Source organism: Phyllobates terribilis, unplaced genomic scaffold (assembly GCF_046119375.1).
Source record: "Phyllobates terribilis strain yellow unplaced genomic scaffold, ASM4611937v1 Scaffold_4__5_contigs__length_816908805, whole genome shotgun sequence".
NCBI classification, from domain to species: domain Eukaryota; kingdom Metazoa; phylum Chordata; class Amphibia; order Anura; family Dendrobatidae; genus Phyllobates; species Phyllobates terribilis.
Window position 1 is genome coordinate 578,817,394 of NW_027362764.1, and position 21,269 is coordinate 578,838,662.

Consider the following 21,269-nt stretch of genomic DNA (forward strand, 5'->3'; position numbering starts at 1 on the left):
GTTACTTCTTATCTGGATGGTTTGGTCTTTCCCAGGGAAGCTTTGCACCCACCTTACCCTGCACCTACTTTTTTATTTGTATCTATCTATCTATCTATCTAATCTATCTATATCTGTGTTTGGCTTGACATTTATCTCAGTTTATGGTCTTTTCATGCATACAGCCAATGTCTTGGATCCATATTTTCTCTCTCTATTAAGATCTAAAATAGATCTTCATGGAAAACTGCTTCAATGCCTCCTGCAAGTATATGGCTGTCTTTTGAAGTCAGTAACAAATATGATACAATTTCATGATTTATATTCCTTTGTCTGCACTTTTAAATCTCCTTCAGCAAAATATAGAAGTACAATATATTTCAGCTTGCACTTTACTATATAAAGTAACATCCATTATATAAAGGCAATAACTAATAGTTATGAAAAGCATACTTACATCAATTTAATAGACAAAACACAAAGCAAAAAATGTTTAAGTTGAGAAAAACATTTTTTATTGACACAGATAAAAGGGATAGTCATCTTAATATGTACTGGAACCCAAATAAAATAATAAATAGCATTTAGAGTAGTCATGTTTAAAAGAGTTTTCCCTCATTTTAGAAATTACTCTCACCTTCTGGACTGGCACCACTATTCCACACTCATTACCCACCAGTCTAGGGACATCACCAGCTAGAGGAGGTGATATGTGACTGCAGTTTCAGCCCTCACAATTCATTTGAGCAGAAAACCTATATTACAGTATAATTTTGTGGTCTTTACTATAGTTGGGTGGATCGATTCACGGGACTCCGTTCCATCGGCAAGGTAAGCCATTTCTGGATGCTGGATGGGAGACTTGTGAATCTCTTACCTTCTGGGATCACTGGCGTGGTTCTTGATTAGCCAGACTGCTTTGACATCATCATTGAGAAAGTTCACACATATGACTTCGCTCCAGTTCAGCTAATCAAAAGCCGCACCAAAGACCCTGGGAGTTAGGAGATTTGCAAGCCTCGTATCCAGTGGCAGAAACTACTGGCCTAGCTGATGTACCAGAGTCCTGTGAATCGATCCACCCAAATTTAATCTTTACAGTTCCTCTTTGCGCCTGCAGGTTTTCATAAAGGCACATGAGCCTTTGCCTCACAGATATAGTCAGTTTTCATGGCATTTTTTGCTACAGGGATAATGATGTGCCTCATGAGATGTGCCTTCCCTCCCACAAGTGCCAGAGCATTTCAGCTAAAATATTGATCAACATTCCAAAAAAGATTATATTCTCTATTATATCATGTGTTATATATTATATTCTAACTTCGCTAACATTAGGTTTGTCTCTTCATTGGACGTATTGTTGGTTATAAAGGGCTTCCGTGGGGCTAAAAAGAGTGTAATTGTTAGTATTAGTACAATCTTTCCATCTTGTTTTTCAAATTTGACAGATCACTAGAAGTCATCTCTACCACTGATTGAGGAGTTTCCGGTACCTAATACCTTAGAATGATTTTCTTAGCCCTAGTAGAAGCAAATAAGTAATATGTAAACTCTTGGTTTTAACTTTTGTCCCATCTAAGACTTGTTCGTAATGAAATAATCAGAACAAGGAATTTAGCTTTAGGTTTTTGTTTTTTTTCAAATGGTTTCCTATCTCCTTCCAAAACTCAAGTATCTTATTACAATGGCATAAACAGTGTGCTGCAATAACTTTATAGTGTTTGCACTTGGGGCACTCTTCCTTAGAATTAAGGATATCCTTTTCTAGTGGTAAATTATTTGCCACATATGCATGATTATACATAATAAAAAATATCTCTTTTCACTTTTCTGTCTTATAGGTCTCATATACCATTTTTAAACTTTTTAATAACCTGCACTCTACCATTGGTTGTGAGTGCAGTGTGAAAGATTGTTTTTCCTTCTCTCTATATTGATTCCTACCAAACTACCGTTTTTTCAGACAATAAGATTTGGGAGGAAAATGAGGGGTGCTTCTTATGGTCCGAACGTAGCTTACCAGGAAGTTGTCATGGTGGTGGAGCGAAATCGCAGGAAGCAGGGTTCCTCCATTCCCTCCTTCAGGAACACAATTGCGGAAGCAGAAACGGTAAGATGCTATGGGGCCAGTGTCGGTGATGAGGCAGAGCGGCATGCGCTGCTTTTCCGGCGGCCAAAGCCATCTTCCTGAAGCCGTAATCTACAGGGAAATGGTCGTCCGAGCCAAAGCATGTGCAGACTGGGGATTTTCCTAAGGCCCACGGCTTCAAGAAGATGGCCGCCGAGATCCCAGCCTGCGCATGCACCGGCTCAGGCAGCCATTTTCCTGTAGATCACAGCTTCAGGAAGATGGCCGCAGCCGCCGGAAAAGCAGCGCACACTGCTTTGCCTGACCTCCGACAGCCCGACACCGGCCCCACAGCATCTCACCACTACTGCTCCCGTCACCTGGTTCCTGAGGGAGGGACCCAACTTCCTGCGTTCCTGCTTGACCACCACTGCAACCCCCCACTGCTGGGGCACCCGCTCTCCCACATAGGGTCTGCAGCATTCCTCCGCTTCTGCCAGCTTCCTGAGGGATCCTGCCTCCTGTGACCCCCGCTCCACTTCCCCACAGGCAAGATACCTATTCAGACTATAAGACGGATCCCCATCTCATAAAATTTTTTCACACCAAAATTTGGGGTGCGTCTTATGGTCCAAAAAATACGGTACTGTTCAAAGCGTTGAAAAAGTTCGGCTAATTGCCATAACTCTACTCAAAGGTAATTTGGTCATAAAGGTCCTTAATAGCCGTCAGCTCATTTTCTACCGATAAATCCTAAACTTTAATGGAGATAGCAGGTTAGAGTTCTCATGAATTTTAAGAACATTTGAAATAGAAGCTAACAGTCCACGTTGTTTTCTATTTGCACAAGCTCTCCTTGTGTCTCCCAATAACATTGAGGTGTCTTTTTCTGATCCCATTCTTGCATCAAGTGTAGTCAGGCCAATAATCTAGAAAATTTGACTAACCCAGCCTAAGAGCCTTTTTCTTTAATCCACTTTTCAATACAATGAATTATACATGTCATGTTATCCCTTTTAAAGTCTGGGATAGTCACTGCAACTTGTGAATGAGAAGAAGAGTGAAAAAGAGTGCTATTGCATTCCAATAAGTGTTTTATTTCACCCTCACACTGCTCCGAACTGCTGCATAACATCCTTCAAGCTGTTGCTTCTGAACATAGTACTTAAATACTGGAGAGCAGGAACACATTTTTGTGTACTATATATGGAAAACATCAGAGTGGCTAGTCTCAACCCACTAGCTCAGAGATAATAGGAAATTAGAGATAACACATGCAATGGAAAAATTGCTCAAAAATTCAAGATTTAAGACAGAAATAGTGTTATTCTTCATGAACACACTCCTGGCAGAATATTTTAAAAAGTTATTTGAAATTACAGGTATGCTTTAATTCTCAAATAGTACTAATAATATAATATAATATAATATGTAAATATAATATGTTTTCACAGCTTTAATTTGGTTAGCAGCATTTTCCCAAAATGCATTTTTAATTTTTAAGAGAAAAAAAAAGAGAAGTAACCAAGAGTGGATTTGATAGTTTTTGACATTTCTGTTGGAGATGAAAGACATTTGCACCTGTTGTGTATAATAAATTACATTTTGACATTTTGCCTTCTCTTGTAGGATTACCTGCCCTAAGAATTTAATTCTTTGTAAATGGGTTATGAATAATTCATATTTTTGGAGCATATCTTATTCAGACTCGTCAGAAGGTCAATATAAGTGATAAAAGGTGTTAGGTCTTAGTTCTCTATGTACATATTTAATGAAATGATACATTTGGTGAAAGGCTAAAAAAATCAATCATAAGTAAAAGTGCATGAAAGCCTATGAATAAAATAAGGGACAGTGCTTCCGTTTTTAGCCAAAAATAGACCTGGTTTATCACATAATATTATTATTGATAATAGTATCAAACTTCCCATAAATGCCTTTTAATAATGATTATGCAATATTTATTTTATTAGAGGGGGGGGAAGCAATGGAGATACTGTACTACAGTCTGACATCCATTTTATTTTTCTTAGCTTGCATATTAAAAATATTAAAATCTACATGATCCTAGATATTGATATTTAAAAGAACAAAACCTCATTTGATTACTGCAAGTCAACTTCATATGGTTACGTGTATCATCTCTGTTATCATCGCTGCATATCTTTGCCACTGTACATCAAGAATAGTATGCTACACCTTAGATAGCATTTGGCCTGCCTCAGAGCTTAAACTGAAAATCAGCTAAGATATTTATTTGACTATTTAACTCATATACTGTCCTCATTATATGAGTTGAATAAAAAATGTAATACAATAGTAGAGTAAAAACAGAATATACCTTCTTTGTAAATATGATGCAAAAAACAGGAATGTCAGGTAGTAGGAATAATAGCGCTCAAATTTGTTGTAAATGTCTGTTCTGATGGTACACTATACTATGTGTCATCATCAATAAAACTTGTTTGTAATGTGCTGGTGGGATATCACCAAATGCTTTCACAGTTGGTTCAAGAAAATTGAAACAGGAGTTAAACAGCACTAGTCTCCCCTATGCGCCTTTCTGTGAGCTTTTTGATGTTGGAAAGATAATCATTTTTATTATGGAGAAATAACAATTTTACCTATATTTTCGAATGTTTTGTTTTTTGTTATGCCATTCACAGATCACAATAAATAATGTGCTTTCTTTATTCTATGAATTTAGATATTTATGAAGATATGAATAGAAAATTTAGTGACGTGTACAGTATGTTTATTTCAAGTTTACTAAAGAATTGTCTTTTTTTCCAGGACCTTTAAAAATATATATTTCCTAAAATATTTCCTAAAATTATTTAAATCTAAAACATTGTTTTTTGACAAAAAGATCCTACAAAAATAAAACCTGATAGTAAAATGTCTCCCATAGATAGGACGCAACAACCACATTATTTCAAACAATAGGAGAATCATCAGGCATCAATTTGTTTGACTAGTGTAAACAGCTTTACATCGTTTGAAAGAATTCTACTTTAGAGATGAGCGAATCTTATGAAATTTGACTTTGCCAACGTTGCCAAATTTTCCCCCAAAAATTGATTTGCCATGAACAAATTTGCAAGAATTAACTAATTAAAATACCTCTAATTGCATGGAATATATGTGTAGAAAATGTGAGTGCCCCTTGGAGTCAATTGAATACGTTTTGAGCATTGTTATGCAAACACGGTCTTTTTAGTGCCCAAATGACTTCCACCTACTTGGCTAGAGAAAAATGCATGGTAGCTAGAGGTAACCAACAGCATATTTAATAACACACCAGAATCAGACTTTTTAGGCTGCCAAAATTGTATAAACGGTCTAAAAATGATCTCTTTTAGGTTGGGCAGACGTATTCATTGCTGTTGTTTATAGACAGGTGGTGCAAATGGAAGAAGACATTTTACGTGGTTGGTTACAACAGTTATCCCTGTTTGGGAAATATCAAGATATCACAGCATGGGAAGGGCATGCAGAACCACCCTCTGTGATCTATGTGTCGGACGGCTCTTGTTTCCTTACTGGAAATCTTTGTGAGAGGAAAAAGGGGGGGGGGTGAGTGCCTTCACAGATTTTTAATATTTTCTATGACACCTCCCCCTATTTGAGGTAGCATAGGGGATGATTTACAGATCGCCCCACCACAAGCCTAACGTACGGCCCACCCTTCCTAGATCCCATAACACCCTCTCCTTTGGGGATTCGGATATTGGCTTCTCTGGGGTTGTTAATCAACACCACCAGACAGGTCTGAGACTCCTGGCTAGGGGTGGCCAGAAGTGACGCCAAGGCCCCAACCTCACAGGAACCTTCTGGGACAGTTACTGGCCCTGTTATCCCGCTGAATGATGAGGGTCCAAAAAGTAGGGCATTACCTGCATTCAGAGCTCTCAGGCCATGGGTGACAGTGCCTAGGTAGGCTGTCTCTCCGTGGGATAACAACGTTTTCCTATTTGTCCGACAGGCTGTGGACCCAACTCTCCTACCATCCTGACCGACTGTGAATATTAACCCCCTGCCACTCTGACAGGCTGTGGAACACTCCTTCCCACCACCCTGACTGACTGGTGATCCTGATTTCCTGTCACCCTGACTGACTCAGGGTACAATTTTCCCACCCCTCTGACAGGCTATGGGTACCTCTTTCCCATCATTCTGACTGATAGTGGGACACACATTTCCCTCACCTTTCCCGCTTGTGGGACATATCTTCCCACCCCCTGGATGGGCTGGGAATCAGACTTCCCTGCCCTCCTTGTCACCTTAATAGCTGTGCTAACTATGGGGTAGCTCCCACTGGCCATGTCACATTCCGTCGTGGCACTGGACAGCTGCACATGACCATCTTCCTCATGATCCCCGTGCTTTTCACAGTCTTCTCCTGTTACAGGAGCTGTGCTAGTGATGGGGCAGCTACCACCAGCCATGTCACCGTCCGTCGTGACACTGGTCGGCTGCAAGTGACCACTTTCCTTATGATCCCCGTGCTTTTCCCCTTCCTCCCCTGGTACCTCAGGAGCCATGCTAATCATGGGGCAGCTACAACAGCTGCACGGGACCACCTGCTTTATGATTCCTGTGCCGTAGCATTTATGCCGGCTCCTGTTAGGGGACCTTCAGCCACATCACCCCGCAGGGGTGACATGGCTGAGTTCTCCTTTACCACAAGACACATTATCATCAGATATGACATTCATTTCACATTGTTAACCTTTGCAATGCATGACATATTATAAATGGGAGGGTTGCCAGGAAGGTATTGGGCAACCAACAATCCCAGATCAGTTCCCAATAACAGATTTGTGGGGAGATTCTTGGACACCCCTACTTCCCTTATACCCCTTCCCGCACCCCAATCCAAGAAAACACAGACCTTCCCAGGGAGGAGTTCTTCCGGTAGCAACAAACTCAGGGTGGATGAGGGTACGCTCTGCTCCGGTGTCCTTAAGCCCAACAGTAATAGTGTTGCCCACAGTAACGGGTTGAAAATTCTCATGGGCCCTCCCAACCACCCCATGCCCCGCGTCCCTGTTTCATGATATCACCAAAACTGTGTTTCATTGACTTCATTATCCGGGAGGCGTTTGATCCTGTCCACATCAATTTGATTGGACACTGCATACGGACATGGGGTCATTAGGATACTGTTTAAGATCCCATTTGACCACTGCCCATTGTGATTAATAGGAGACTTGGGTTGCTGTCTTCATACAGCCGCTGTTATGACCTGGGGAGTGGATCATTACTGTCTCTTTTGTCATATTTTAATCTATATTTCTATTTTAACTTCTCTATTAAAAGTGATATTTTATAGTCTAAATACCCTTCCTGTGCTCCATTTTGACTGGGTTATGATGTAAATGATCAAGAATCATTTTTTTGCTGCTCATTAGTATCAAAGATAGGACAGAAAAACAAGAGAAGATAAAGGTGTAACTGCTACACATACAGTAATGTCCGACATAAAAAAGATTAAAAACACTGAGTCTGAGTCCTGAAAACTTTGCACAGAATTCTCTCAAGAACCGTGCAAGCTTTCTGTGACAGAAATGATTGTTCAAACCAGGTCACTGATGTTTTGTAATATCCCACTGCTTGCCACCAATTTGTCAAGATATCACAGCCCGGGAAGGTCACGAAGAACTACCCGCTGTGATCTTGGTGTCGAACAGCTCTTGTTTCCTTACTGGAAATCGGTCTGAGAGGAAAGAGGAGAGAGGTGGGGTGAGTGACTTCAGAGATTTTAATATTTTATATGACAGGAAGTATAAAGAGTCTGTCAATTTTATAAGAAGTGATAGCTTTTTCATAAGCCATCTAAAATGTAATCATTTAATTAGGGAGACAAAACAGGTGTACTATACTGTTTTGAATGTGAAGAATTAATGGCCTCTCAAGCAGAATTGAAAAACATCCCTTTTTTGGGATAAGTAACTGATTTGCTAATCACAAAATAAATAGGAAATTACAAAGGCTTTTATCAAGCCATCCAAAAATGATCCCTTTTTTTCTGGAGACAAAACAGAAGTACTGAATGTGAAGAAGTTACAGTTTGTTGTCACCAAACTTATTAAAAGATTATCTCTATTTTGAGAGCTGTTTCTAGAGGTTACAAAAAAGAGATTATTTAGAAAAAATTTGGTGTTGAAAATGTTACACAATTTGGCCCTTTTCTTATAATTTTTTCCATTCTGACCTGCTATGCATAGGGGCCTAACACTTGGGAAACACAGTGGTCATCTGGTCATACATGTGGTTGACAACCGTCCACTGTGCAGAAGGCTCCCCAATTAGGGAAATCATATTTCCATGGCAATATACTAATTCCCATTCCCAAAAATATTCTAAATAAGTTTTTAAAAAAATTATAATTTGACAAATTTTATATAATAAATTCATGAATTTTGGTGTAATAACTTTAAACAAGTTTGGTGTAATGATTTTAAACAAGTTAGCCCTTTGAATTCAATGGAATGTTAATAGAAAACAATGTACAGCAAAAAAAATTGCATTATTTCAGTCAAGACTAAATTTAAAATTAGAATGCACCAGACTAGAATAGGAATAAGGCCACGGCTCCACTATTAGTATTTGGTCAGTATTTTCTCAGGAGTGGGAGCCAAAACCAGGAGTGGGTGATAAATAGAGATGAGCGTTGTTCTACTCGAACTGTTCGCCAATCTCAAATTCGAGCTGTTTTGGGCGGTGTTCGAGCCGGTCGGCGAACACAAACAATTTGAGAAAAATTCGGCTGTTCGAGGTTATGTTCGATAACTGTTCGTGCACCAAAATCATAACTGGATTTTTTCTCAGTAATGATGAAAATTAATGTTAATACGCAGTTTGAGTGTACAGCGGGGCGGGGGGAGGGGCAGGGGATGGATCTCTGCAGGAACAATGAAGATCTCCATTTTTTTTTCTCTTTCCCGCATTTGCAGTGGGGAGGTGCAATCTGTCAGCCTATCAGCAGCGTACACACGGAGCGAAGTGCTTTTTTTCACACAAGCAAGGGCATGTGTGATTGGCAGTGTATGTCACATGTCCTTGCCCTATAAGACCAAGCCATTTTCCCCGTCGCCACCATTTTCTCACTGCTGCAGCTGCGTGTTAGACGGCACCGCTGTTGCTGTGTGCGCTATACCTTGTTAATTTCAAGCCAATTTTCGCACAAATATACAGATAGCTTGGGAGTAGGGAATAGTTGTGATTGCAGTCCTTTTAAGGACTAGGTTACAGCATTTCCTACGACTTTTATCAGGCAGGTCTGTGCTCTTAAATAGATAGATTGTGGGAGTAAAGACTAATTGTAATTGGAGTCCTTTTCAGGACTAGGTTACATCAGTTCCTATCAGTTTTTGCCAGGCAGGTCTGTGCCAGTGCTGTGCAAGTTTTTTTCACAGCATTTGGCTGAATCTAGCAAAGCTAATCCTTTTTGGCCTATTGCAGAGTGTGTTAGTCAGTGGAGTAGCCTATCTGTGTTGCAAGATATACCACCTGTGTATAGAATACCAATTTTTTTACTGCACCTAGTGAAGTAAAATCTTTTGGGCATAGCATCATTCTATTAGTCCATCTATACTGACCTCCATCAGGTTGCAAACGGAATATAATTTTTTTCTGCATCTAGCTCTGAAAAAATATTTGGGCTTCTAGCAGTGTGTGGGACTTGGTCTATTAGTCCATCTATACTGACCTCCATCAGGTTGCAAATTAAAAATAATTTTTTTCTTCATTTAGCTCTGAAAAAATATTTGGGCTTCTAGCAGTGTGTGGGACTTGTTCTATTAGTCCTTCTATACTGACCTCCAGCAGGTTGCAAATTGAATATAATTTTTTTCTGCATCTAGCTCTGAAAAAATATTTGGGCTTCTAGCAGTGTGTGGGACTTGGTCTATTAGTCCATCTATACTGACCTCCATCAGGTTGCAAATTAAAAATAATTTTTTTCTTCATTTATCTCTGAAAAAATATTTGGGCTTCTAGCAGCGTGTGGGACTTGTTCTATTAGTCCATCTATACTGACCTCCATCAGGTTGCAAATTAAAAATAATTTTTTTCTGCATCTAGCTCTGAAAAAATATTTGGGCTTCTAGCAGTGTGTGGGACTTGGTCTATTAGTCCATCTATACTGACCTCCATCAGGTAGCAAATTAAAAATAATTTTTTTCTGCATCTAGCTCTGAAAAAATATTTGGGCTTCTAGCAGTGTGTGGGACTTGGTCTATTAGTCCATCTATACTGACCTCCATCAGGTTGCAAATTAAAAATAATTTTTTTCTTCATTTATCTCTGAAAAAATATTTGGGCTTCTAGCAGCGTGTGGGACTTGTTCTATTAGTCCATCTATACTGACCTCCATCAGGTTGCAAATTAAAAATAATTTTTTTCTGCATCTAGCTCTGAAAAAATATTTGGGCTTCTAGCAGTGTGTGGGACTTGGTCTATTAGTCCATCTATACTGACCTCCATCAGGTAGCAAATTAAAAATAATTTTTTTCTGCATCTAGCTCTGAAAAAATATTTGGGCTTCTAGCAGTGTGTGGGACTTGGTCTATTAGTCCATCTATACTGACCTCCATCAGGTTGCAAATTGAATAAAAAAATTTTCTGCATCTAGCTCTGAAAAAATATTTGGGCTTCTAGCGGTGTGTGGGACTTGGTCTATTAGTCCATCTATACTGACCTCTATCAGGTTGCAAATTAAAAATAATTTTTTTCTGCATCTAACCCAGCCAATAGTTTTGGCCTAATACCACAGTTTGGCCACTCAGCTCTGCTCGGTTACCATCCATTGTTTTTTTGTGCAAACAACTCCAGAGTTGTGAATTAGTTAACCACCAAAATGAGTGGAAAAAGGCCTGCTGCTGGTGGAAAGGGGAATAGGCGTGTTGGGAAGGGGAAAAAAGGTTGTGTCCGTGGGGTAGGTGCAGAAGAAAGACCATCTTCCAGCCAAACTAAAATGTCTACTTCTTTTAGCGGACAATGTGATAAGATCCCTTTCTTACGGCCACGCCAATCGCTACAAATTCCAGATGAGGCACAAAAACAGCAGGTGCTTCAACGGATATCAAGTGCTCCTTTAAGTGGGCTCTCCTCCACATCAACTTCAACATCACAAATACTCCAGTCCTCAAAGGTGTCACCCAAATAGCACTTGCTTCCTCACAGCTCCCAAATCTCCAGCTGCCCGTCTGAGTATGAGGTAGAACAGATGGTTGAGTCTGCAGAGCTGTTTACTCATACTATAGCCTGGGAATCAGAGGTCGACTCCAGCGCTTCTGTGAATCCAGACGAGGAAATGATCTGCACTGATGCCCAGAATCTTTATGAGTCGGATCCAGGACCAGACGCAGAAGGTTCTGACCATAATGTAGACCCTCATTCCCAAACTGTAACTCCTGTTGGTGGAGACAATGAGGAAGACGATGATAAGACTCAAATACCTGATTGGAGCGACAACTTTAGTTTTTTGTCAGGGCAGGAACAGGTTGGCTCTGAGGACGACGGGTGTGATAACGCACAGGGTGATGATGATGAGGTCGGAGATCCCACTTACTGTCACCCCACAGTCAGCCAAGAGATGAGGTCAGCAGAGGAGGTGGAGGAAGATGTTAGTGACGATGAGGTCAGGTTGCGCCTTCCTGGACAGAGACGTAGTACTGGAAGCACGTCAACAACTGCATCCTCAAACACAACTCTGCCTCTCACCACAAGTCGTGGTGGCTCTTCAGGTCGCATGGGTGCTAAGCCTTGCATAGCCTGGGCATTTTTTCACATCGATAAAGATGACCCAACTCGTGTTATCTGTAACATTTGTCAGCAAAAGCTAAGTAGAGGCCAAAAAATACATAGTTTGAGTACTTCATGCATAAACCGGCACATGGACATGAAGCATAAGTTGCAGTGGGAAGCTCAGTGTGCTACAATGCGGTCTAGCCGGCCGGGCCAACCACCGTCTGCCATATCTTGTGCATCCGCGGCCTCTTCATCCTCTGTGACTGGGGGGACAGCAGTCACACCTGTTTTGGGGCGCAGACCTGCCACCTCTTTACCCGCAACAGCCAGCGTGATTGGCAGGTCATCATTTTCTTTGGAGGTGGTAACACCAGCTGGTCTTGAGCGCTGTCCGACATCGATAGCACCACCTTTGGATCAAGGCAACCTAACATGTCCGCCTGCATCTTCCTCACAGACCGGCAGTTTGCCGGGGACACCCTTATCAACCCCGTCTAAGCACAATAGCCAGCCCTCGGTCCCTCAGATGTGGACAAGTAAAAGACCATTTCCTCCTAGCCATGAGAAAGCTAAGAGGTTGAATTTCACCATCTGCAAGCTCTTGGCTACAGAAATGCTGCCTTTCCGCCTGGTGGACACAGAGGATTTTCGAGACCTTATGTCCGTCGCAGTGCCCCAGTACCAGATGCCCAGTCGGCACTACTTCTCAAAGAAAGGTGTGCCTGCGCTCCACCAGCATGTCGCACACAACATCACCGCTTCTTTGAGAAACTCTGTGTGTGACAGGGTGCATTTCACCACAGACACTTGGACGAGTAGGCATGGACAGGGGCGTTACATGTCGCTGACTGGGCACTGGGTAACTATGGTGACAGCAGGACAAGGGGCTGCTGTCCAAGTCTTGCCGTCCCCACGAGTTGTGCGTCAATCCTCTTTATGTCATTTTTCCTCCACTGCTTCTGCCTCCTCAACCTCCTCTCGGTCTTCCACCTGCACCCAAAGCCTGTCTGGTCATGCCACAAGCTTTCTAACTGCGCAGAAGGGATCCTGCACACCTCCTTACTATGCTGGCAGTAGGGCTCAACGTCATCAGGCGGTTTTTACATTGAAATGTCTGGGAAATGTGAGTCACACAGCTGAGGAGTTGTGGTCAGCTCTGGAGAACCAATTTCATGAATGGTTGTCTCCACTGGACCTGAAACCAGGGAAGGCCGTGTGCGACAATGCTGCAAACCTGGGTGCGGCCCTTCGCCGGGGCAATGTCACACACGTGCCTTGTATGGCTCACGTGTTGAACCTGGTTGTCCAGCAATTTTTAGCCCACTATCCCAGACTAGATGGCCTTCTGCAGAGGGCACGGTCGCTGTGTGCTCACTTCCACCGTTCGCATCCCGCAGCTCAGCGACTTACATCTCTACAGAAGTCGTTGGGCCTGCCACTTCACCGGCTAAAATGCGATGTGCCTACCCGGTGGAATTCAACTCTGCACATGTTGCAGCGACTGTGGCAGCACCGACAAGCCCTGGTGCAATACATTCTGACGTATAGCCTGGGCCAACGAGATTCAGAGGTGGGGCAAATCACGCTGGAGGAGTGGTCTCAGATCAGGGACCTATGCACCCTTCTGCACAGTTTTGAAATGGCGACGAAGATGTTTAGTGCTGACGATGCCATTATCAGCATGACTATTCCGGTGATTTACATGCTGGAGCACATGTTAAACAGAATTCGGAGTCAGGTGGTGGCACAAGAGGAGGTGGAGGAAGTAGAGGAGGAGGAGTTATATGCGGAAGGGCTAACATCTGCAAGGTCCAGACGGTCGGCAGCACCAGGGCGGCAGGCATGTGAGGGTGGGGGAGATGATTTTACCAGGGCGCATGGTAGCAGCCAAACTAGTGAGGAAGGTGCAGGAGCCCAGGAAGAAGTGGAGGACGAACTGATGGAAGACTCATCAGATGAGGGAGACCTTGATCACATTTCTGTTGTGCGAGGTTGGGGGGAGAGGACAGAGGAAGGAAGCATGATTGTTACCTCGCCACCAACACAACAGGGACTTGGTGCTCCTGGATGCGCAACACACATGAGTGCCTTCTTGCTGCACTACCTGCAACATGACCCTCGAATTGTGAGAATTAGAAATAATCCTGACTACTGGGTTGCCACACTGTTAGATCCCAGGTACAAAAGTAAATTTGCAGAAATTATTCCTGCCATAGAAAGGGATGCACGCATGCAGGAGTATCAGCAGAGACTGTTGCAGAATCTTACATGTGCTTTTCCACAAAATACCAGTGGTGCACGTAGTGAATCTCACAGTTCCAACTTGCCAACCGTGGTCTGTATGGAATTGTTCAATAAAGGGCCCAAAATTAAGATAACATAGATGGGAGAGGTCTCTATGAATAGGAATTCCTAAGTATTTGATACCCTGTGAGGGCCAGGCAAAGGGAAAGTTGGACTGGATGGAATCCTATATGGATTTAGGGAGGGAGACATCGAGGGCCTCAGACTTCGCTGCATTGATTTTAAAATTTTACCATGTAACAAAGTGATCTATTTCAGCCATAACAGCAGGGATGGATATATGTGATTGAGTGATATATACTAGGACATCATCAGCAAATAGAGAGCACTTGTACTCAGTGCCTCCCACCTCAATCCACCTAATATTGGGGTTATGGCGAATTGATGAGAGCAGGTGCTCCGTCACTAGGATGTATAAGAGAGGGGACAGAGGACATCCCTGCCTTGTCCCATTGGTGATTGTGAAAGGTGATGAAAATGTTCTGACGCACCCCCTAGGCCTTGGGACACCCGAAGCCGGACCCTTTTTGGTGGATGCTGGTGGTTGTAGTCTTCGTGGCGGCGATCCGGTTCCGTGGCTCAGGGCGGTCAAACCAGTGGCGGAACTATTTATGTGGTTTTGATGTTTAAATGTTCGACTACGCCACCCGTGGATTGCGGTCAGAGTGAACCGCCGCTACAGGGCAGACCGCTAAGGCTGGTGTTGTGGGTGCAGCAGAGCGTAGCATAACTCCCCACGGGAGGAGTATAGCCTCAGGGCAGTGTATGCGGAGGATGGGGGTGATGGTGCAGGGCAGCAGCAGTAACGACACGGAGTCAGTGGTGCAGTTCAGGGCCTTTACTCACAGTTCTTATTATCCAGACCACGTCTGCAGGTAACAGCTGCCCACGTCGTACTGTGCTCACCAGGTGAGGGGCTCAGACAACTCCCAGATAACTTTGGAGCGCTTCACAGGACCCCCTTTGTGTGTCCTTTGTCTGGCCTTTCTTACCAACACTTCTGTCCGGCTGCCTCGGGCCTCCTCTTGGTAAACTTGGCACCAGTTTCCCTGACCCTATGTGGTGCCTTCCTAGCGGGTGGAGCAAGGGGCTGCGCCACATAAAATGTCAGAGCCTCCGGTTTCTAGCTGAGGGTCGTTTCCTGCCTCCACTAGTTCGGGGACCGGTCTCCCCCTTTGGCCTGACCCCTCCACGCAGGTGGATTCGGGCGTGCGGTGGCGACTCGCCCGTCCGCACCCCTGGGATCCCTTCATTCCTCGTTCCTGGAGCCTTCTCCGCTCCTCTTCCTTCCTTCTCCCTCTTGCAGGCCTGGGCCTCTGTTACTAGGCCCGCCTCCGGAGCAGAGCTCATGCAGAGCCCCTGCTCCCTGCCACTTCTGCTCAGACTTCTCTGCACTGAACTAAGATGGTGCCCACCTTTTATACTCCCTTCTCAATGCACCCAGGAACTGCTTCCTCCCTGCTCCTGCACTGCAGGGTTCCCCTTCCTCAGTGTTCCCTCCCCCCACTCCAGCCAGGGACAGGGACTGTCGTGCCCATCTCAGGGGCATATTGGTCGCCCTGCCCCACGGCAATGTGGTGTAATGCATGCAGGTGTCGGGTCCTGATCCACACTCCATCCTTATCTGAGAGTGAGATATCACACCTCTGGGTGAGGTGCAATACGTCTGTAGCAACCGAGCCCTCGGTGCTACAGTTCCATTTATCTTCAGCCTAGGTGACGTATTGTGATACAGGGCCGTGATTTTGGCTATAAAAGGGTCCCCTAGACCCCTACCCCAAGCTTTTTAAGAGAATCATATATGGCGTGCCAGGAGACTCTATGGAATGCTTTCTCAGCATCCAACGAGAGTATCTACTTACAAATTTTTAACTGCATCTAGCCCAGGAAATACTTTGTGCCTAGTAGCAGTGTCTGCTAGTCAGCGGATTATCCCGGCTGTTAAGCAAGCTACACCACCTGTAGTTTGGACACTTAATTTTTTCAAAGGAAATGCTTCGGGACCACGGGATACTTAGTGAAGAGCATCAGGAGGCACCCCAAGGCATAGGGGCTGGGACTGGCACTAGGATGCCTTGCGGTGGACAGCCGAGCTCGATCCTTATAAAAGCTTTTTAACTGCAGCAGCTTTAGTGGACGCTACTGGAGCTGGAATTACGCGGCTGCTGGCATGAGACTTGCCCTCCAATAGATCCTTGTAAATGGATTTAAAGTGTATTCATTCAAATTAGAGGGACAATTTAAATTAAAAAGCTTAGAGCTGCCTCCACCACAGGGGGGCTCTCTCGACCCACCAGCGGACAGGCACCAGTATTGGGAGAGGGGGGCTGGCCGTCAGGGTTCACCGCGGCTCTGGCACAAACCCGGCGACACGGAGGTGGCACGGGCAGGAGCGGACTGGCCGTCTCGGCTTCTCACTTTTTGGATTTTAGAAGGGCATGACATGCCTATATCTGTGTCTCCCCCTCCTTTTACTCCTCCACCTCTTTTCTTTTCGCATGACTATATGTACTTGTCACTTTTCCATGTGTTAGTTGTGTCTTCTGAGCAGTTTGTCAGCTTTTGGACACCTTTGAAGGTGTTTTCTATGTGTTTCTATGTGTTTTTGTTTGCCTGCCATTGGTTTTAACGGTGTTCGAAGGTGTTCGACGAACAGTTCGGCGAACACACGGGTGTTCGACGAACCGAACCGAACTCGAACACTACGGGGGTGGCTCAACACTAGTGATAAATGCAGAATTGGTGACTTGTTTCTATTATACCGTTTCTCTGATTGTTCCTCACCTGGTTTTGGCTACAGCTCCTGAGAAAAAATACTGACCGAATACTGACCAAATACTGATAGTGGGGCTGTGGCCTAAGAAATAAGATTGCACCCCCTTTTCACAAGTCCAGTATTGAACCAACCCCTTATTCCCTAAGCACAAGAAGTGTCTTTTAAGATAATACTGATGTAATTAAAGTAAAATGCATTTAATGCTAGTAACTTTAAATATATTTTGGCTATTTTTTGCAAATTCAATAGCTAAATGGGTTGTACCCTTTCATTTAATGTTCGGCCTCAGTGGCAGCTTATTAAAAAATAACAGACCGTGCATTACTCACCTTCCCCGGGTCCACCAGCGAGTTTCTACTGCTGAGTCTCCACTGCTGCTCTCTATGTCTGGCATTGGCTGTAGTGCTGATGTCACATTGAGAGCACAGCAGCCAATCAGTGAACTCAGCAGCTCTGCCCGAGTAGATCGAATCCCTACATCCCTATCCTACATAGTTTGGTGTTTTCAGCAAAAACTGACACTTTACTCTCAATCCCATCCCCAAGGTCATTAATAAAGAGGTTAAAAAGAATCGGTCCTAGCACAGATCTCAGCGGTACCCCATTGCTGACTATATCACATTTAGAGAATGTACCATTTCTGATGACTCTTTGTTTCCTATCATTTGGCCAATTCCTTACCCATCTGCATATAGTTCCCCCAAGTCCTTGCTCTGTAGCTTCAGTATAAGGCTGCTATTTGGTACAATATCAAATGCCTTTGGAAAGTCCAGATAAATCACATCCGCCGCATTACCAACATCCAAATTTGCACTTACCTCCTCATAGAACCCCAACATGTTGGTTAGACATGACCTATTTTTCATAAATCCATGCTGATTATGGTTACGGATCAGGGTGGTGGAACCTCTGGGCCGTGGTGCAAGGAGGGGACCCAGAGGGGCGTAACTAAGTATCAACTCAGACCGACCCTGGTCGTACGGCGGCTAACGACTCCGTGACCAGGGAGGGACCGAGCAGAGGGACCAGGTGCTACTCTGGGGACGACCTTGTAAGAGAGCAGGTGGCTCCCACGGGTCAGAAGACTGGGACAGGCCGTTCTAGTGGATGGGCACAGCAAGCAGGCAGAAGTCTCTGGGTTAGCTGACCGGTGGTCACGGCACGTGATGGCGAAGCAGGCTGAAGTCTCTAGGTTAGCAGACTGGTGATCACGGCAAGTGATGGCAGGAGCCTCCAGGTAGGCTATCAGGTGGTCACGGCAAGTGACGGCAGGAGCCTCCAGGTAGGCTATCAGGTGGTCACGGCAAGTGACGGCCAAGCAGGCTGAAGTCTCTTGGTTAGCAGGCAGGTGGTCACGGCAAGTGACGGCAGAGCCTCCAGATAGGCTAGCAGGTAACAGGCAGGTAACTGGCAGGTGCTTCCTGGTAAGCAGCCGGGCTTGCCCATAGACAGACTGGCGGGTTGAACGGAAGACAGACTGTCGGGCTGGAGAGTAGTCAGGTTGGCAGACTGGAACAGTAGTCAGGCTGGCAACTGGACCTGATGGCTGAAGCAGAGGTAAGAATACTTGTGCAACAACTATTGCTCGGGCACCTCCATTTTGGAGGAGGTGCCTTAAATATGGGAGGTCCTCCGACTATTGGCCGGGGACTCCTTAGGACGGCGCGCCCCTTTAAGAGAGAGGGAGCGCGCGCTAAGTACAGTGCCCATTTCCAAATTCAGAAAGCTCCTAAAACTCTGCTTGCTTTATTTCCAACCTGTTTTTGCATTTTATTTTTCATGTAAAATTCTCAAAACTAAATCAGTAAAGTAATATTTGACAAGTGATCACTTTCCCCAGAAAGAACTCGCGCTCTGAAATGCCATCATTATACTGTCGCTCAGTTCTTTAGCTTTTCTCTTTGCATTTGCAAACAGTATGTGTCATTTTCGTTATTTGCCCATTCCTTTTACTCTTTTGACCACAATGGCCTCTCAATTAACAATGCCCAATTCATATGACCTTTTTCTAACTTTGACTCTTTTACTCCAGGCAACATTTTTTAACTAAATTTACAAGAGCCAGTATAACTGCTGTCAAAGATCTTGTCTAGCAATCAGTTCATATATCGGCCTGGGTCACTTGGGAAAGACTCTATATCTACTTGTTAATTGACATTTTTTTAGAAAAATGTAACTTTTATTTTCACAGACAACAGGGTCAAGATTTCTATGCTGGTGATGGGAAGTAAAAATATGCTTTCAAGCGGTTACTGAGGATAGAGTGATTTTATGTATTTTGTGTGGGGTTAAGAAATGATAGATCTAGAAGTAATTTAAGTGACATGTAATCCAACATCAACTCATGTAAGGAAGCTTCTTAATTTCTAATTCCTTGTGAGACCATTTAAATAATTCTACTTCATGCTTTCTATTTTTTTTTTTAATTTTCGTCTTTTTACTTTTTGTCCAATGATAATAAGGAAACACAATCAAAATGCTTTTTATAACCACAACTTCAATTACTAATCTGTACTCTTATTGTCTTACCTACCTGTCAAATTGATATAACAAGGTAATAAATCTTGACCTTTCAGTCTCCCATCTGTAAGTGAGAAGTGAAAACACAGCAGACAAGACATATCGCTAGTATATCAGAGAAAAAAGAAATCTTGAATAAAATATATGGCATCTTTAAAGACATCTCGGAGCAGGGTAAGTTATAATGGAGGAAAAAATGTTTGTAGTAAAATCTTATTACTGTACCCAAAAATTCATTAACTTTTCAGAGGTTTTACTTAGTTTTTTTTTTCTCAATGGCCACACTGTTTTTGGGTGTATTCACACTGAGTTTTTGAGGAGTTTTTGTAGTGATGCAGAAATTCTCCAAATCCTCCTCAAAAACCTCATAAAGTAGAAGTTTCCACTCAGTTTATGCCTCAAAATCTCAGAAAAAGAATTAGGGCCTCATTTATCAAAACTCTCTAAAAGAAAAATTTACTTTGTTGTCCATAGCAACCAACCAGAGCTCAGCTAACATTTTATAAACTGCTGTTGAAAAATGAAAGCTGAGCTGTGATTGATTGCTATGGGCAATAAAATACTTATTCTTTTAGTCCGTTTTGAAAAATGAGGCCCTTATTGTGTACCCACCATCTGTCACCATCACCCCAGTAGGTTCTTAGTTTTCACATTCGGCAGAGGCATGTATTTTAAATTAAGTCGACTTTATACCTACCTCCAATAGAATACATGGTCATGTAGGTTTTCATGATACAAGTTTATGAATACCTATATATCGCAAAAGCACTAGCACTGAAAATCCTTCCTTGAAAGTGTATGCTAATGAGGATTAAAGAGAATTGGAAGTGTGTCGATGCATGATGAGTGCATACTAGCCTACTTTATTGATTCCCGCCTGGCACCACCTTTCACTACTTGATTGACAGCTTCACCCTCCACAAGCTAGATGCCAAACATATTGAGAGATGAAGCTGTCAACCATGGAAAGGTGGCCGGGAACAATAAAAAGCTGATAAACTCTGTAAATCAACACTCCACCAATGCACTTCACCCTCTTTGATATAATCTTTCAAGACAGGATTTCTCAGTACTTAAAAACAATGTTTTGGGGCTACATAGGTATTAATTAACTTGTATTTTCAAGACCTACATTTGGTATTTATTCCTTTGGGGTGGGGGGTGTAAAGGTAATTGCAGTTTTCCTTTAACCACTTGGCTACATTTATTGCAGATAAGCACACTTACATATAGAGCAGACTAACGAGCAAAGCATTATACAGCCCACATCTAAGGGCTCACTCAGACTAGCTTATAGCACGAACGAGTGCTATCTGATGTTTGATCGGCACTCGATCAAATGTTATACAATGGGACAATGCAGATTTGCAATTTTTTTCTCATAACGGTTCAGCATGAGAAAACAATCGCAGCATGCTGAAAATGCATTCGATAATAGGACCATGCGCACCCATACAAGTCTATTGGTGCGTGTGAAACATTGAACGGCACGCGGATGTCATCCAAGTGCAGTCCAATTACTGCGGATCAAGAGAATGGAGAAGATGGAGAAAGTTCATCGTCTTCTCCACACCTGTGTTACGATTCTCTCAAGCAATACAATCAGATCACACTAAGGTGACACTCGGATCACAGAGTTTGATCCAAGTGACATTAATATAATCGGCCTGGTTCTCTCGCATGAAAGAATTGACGGCCATGTGATCCCGCCTAAGGCCACGTTCACATGCTCAGTATTTGGTCAGTATTTTACATCAGTATTTGTAAGGCAAAACCAGGAGTGGGTGAATAATACAGAAGTGGTTACGTGTTTCTATTATACTTTTCCTCTGATTGCTCTACTCCTGAATTTGGCTTACAAATACT

At 43.3% G+C, this 21,269-nt stretch overlaps 1 long non-coding RNA gene across 1 annotated transcript in view; it reads left to right on the forward strand.

Moving 5' to 3' along the window:
• The window catches only part of LOC141264423 (uncharacterized), a 51,575-nt gene that overhangs the window by 14,217 nt on the left and 16,089 nt on the right, over positions 1–21,269 (forward strand). The window contains exon 2 of the long non-coding RNA XR_012319932.1: positions 19,460–19,577. This is a non-coding gene — a long non-coding RNA (uncharacterized lncRNA). The remainder of the gene's footprint in view (positions 1–19,459; positions 19,578–21,269) is intronic.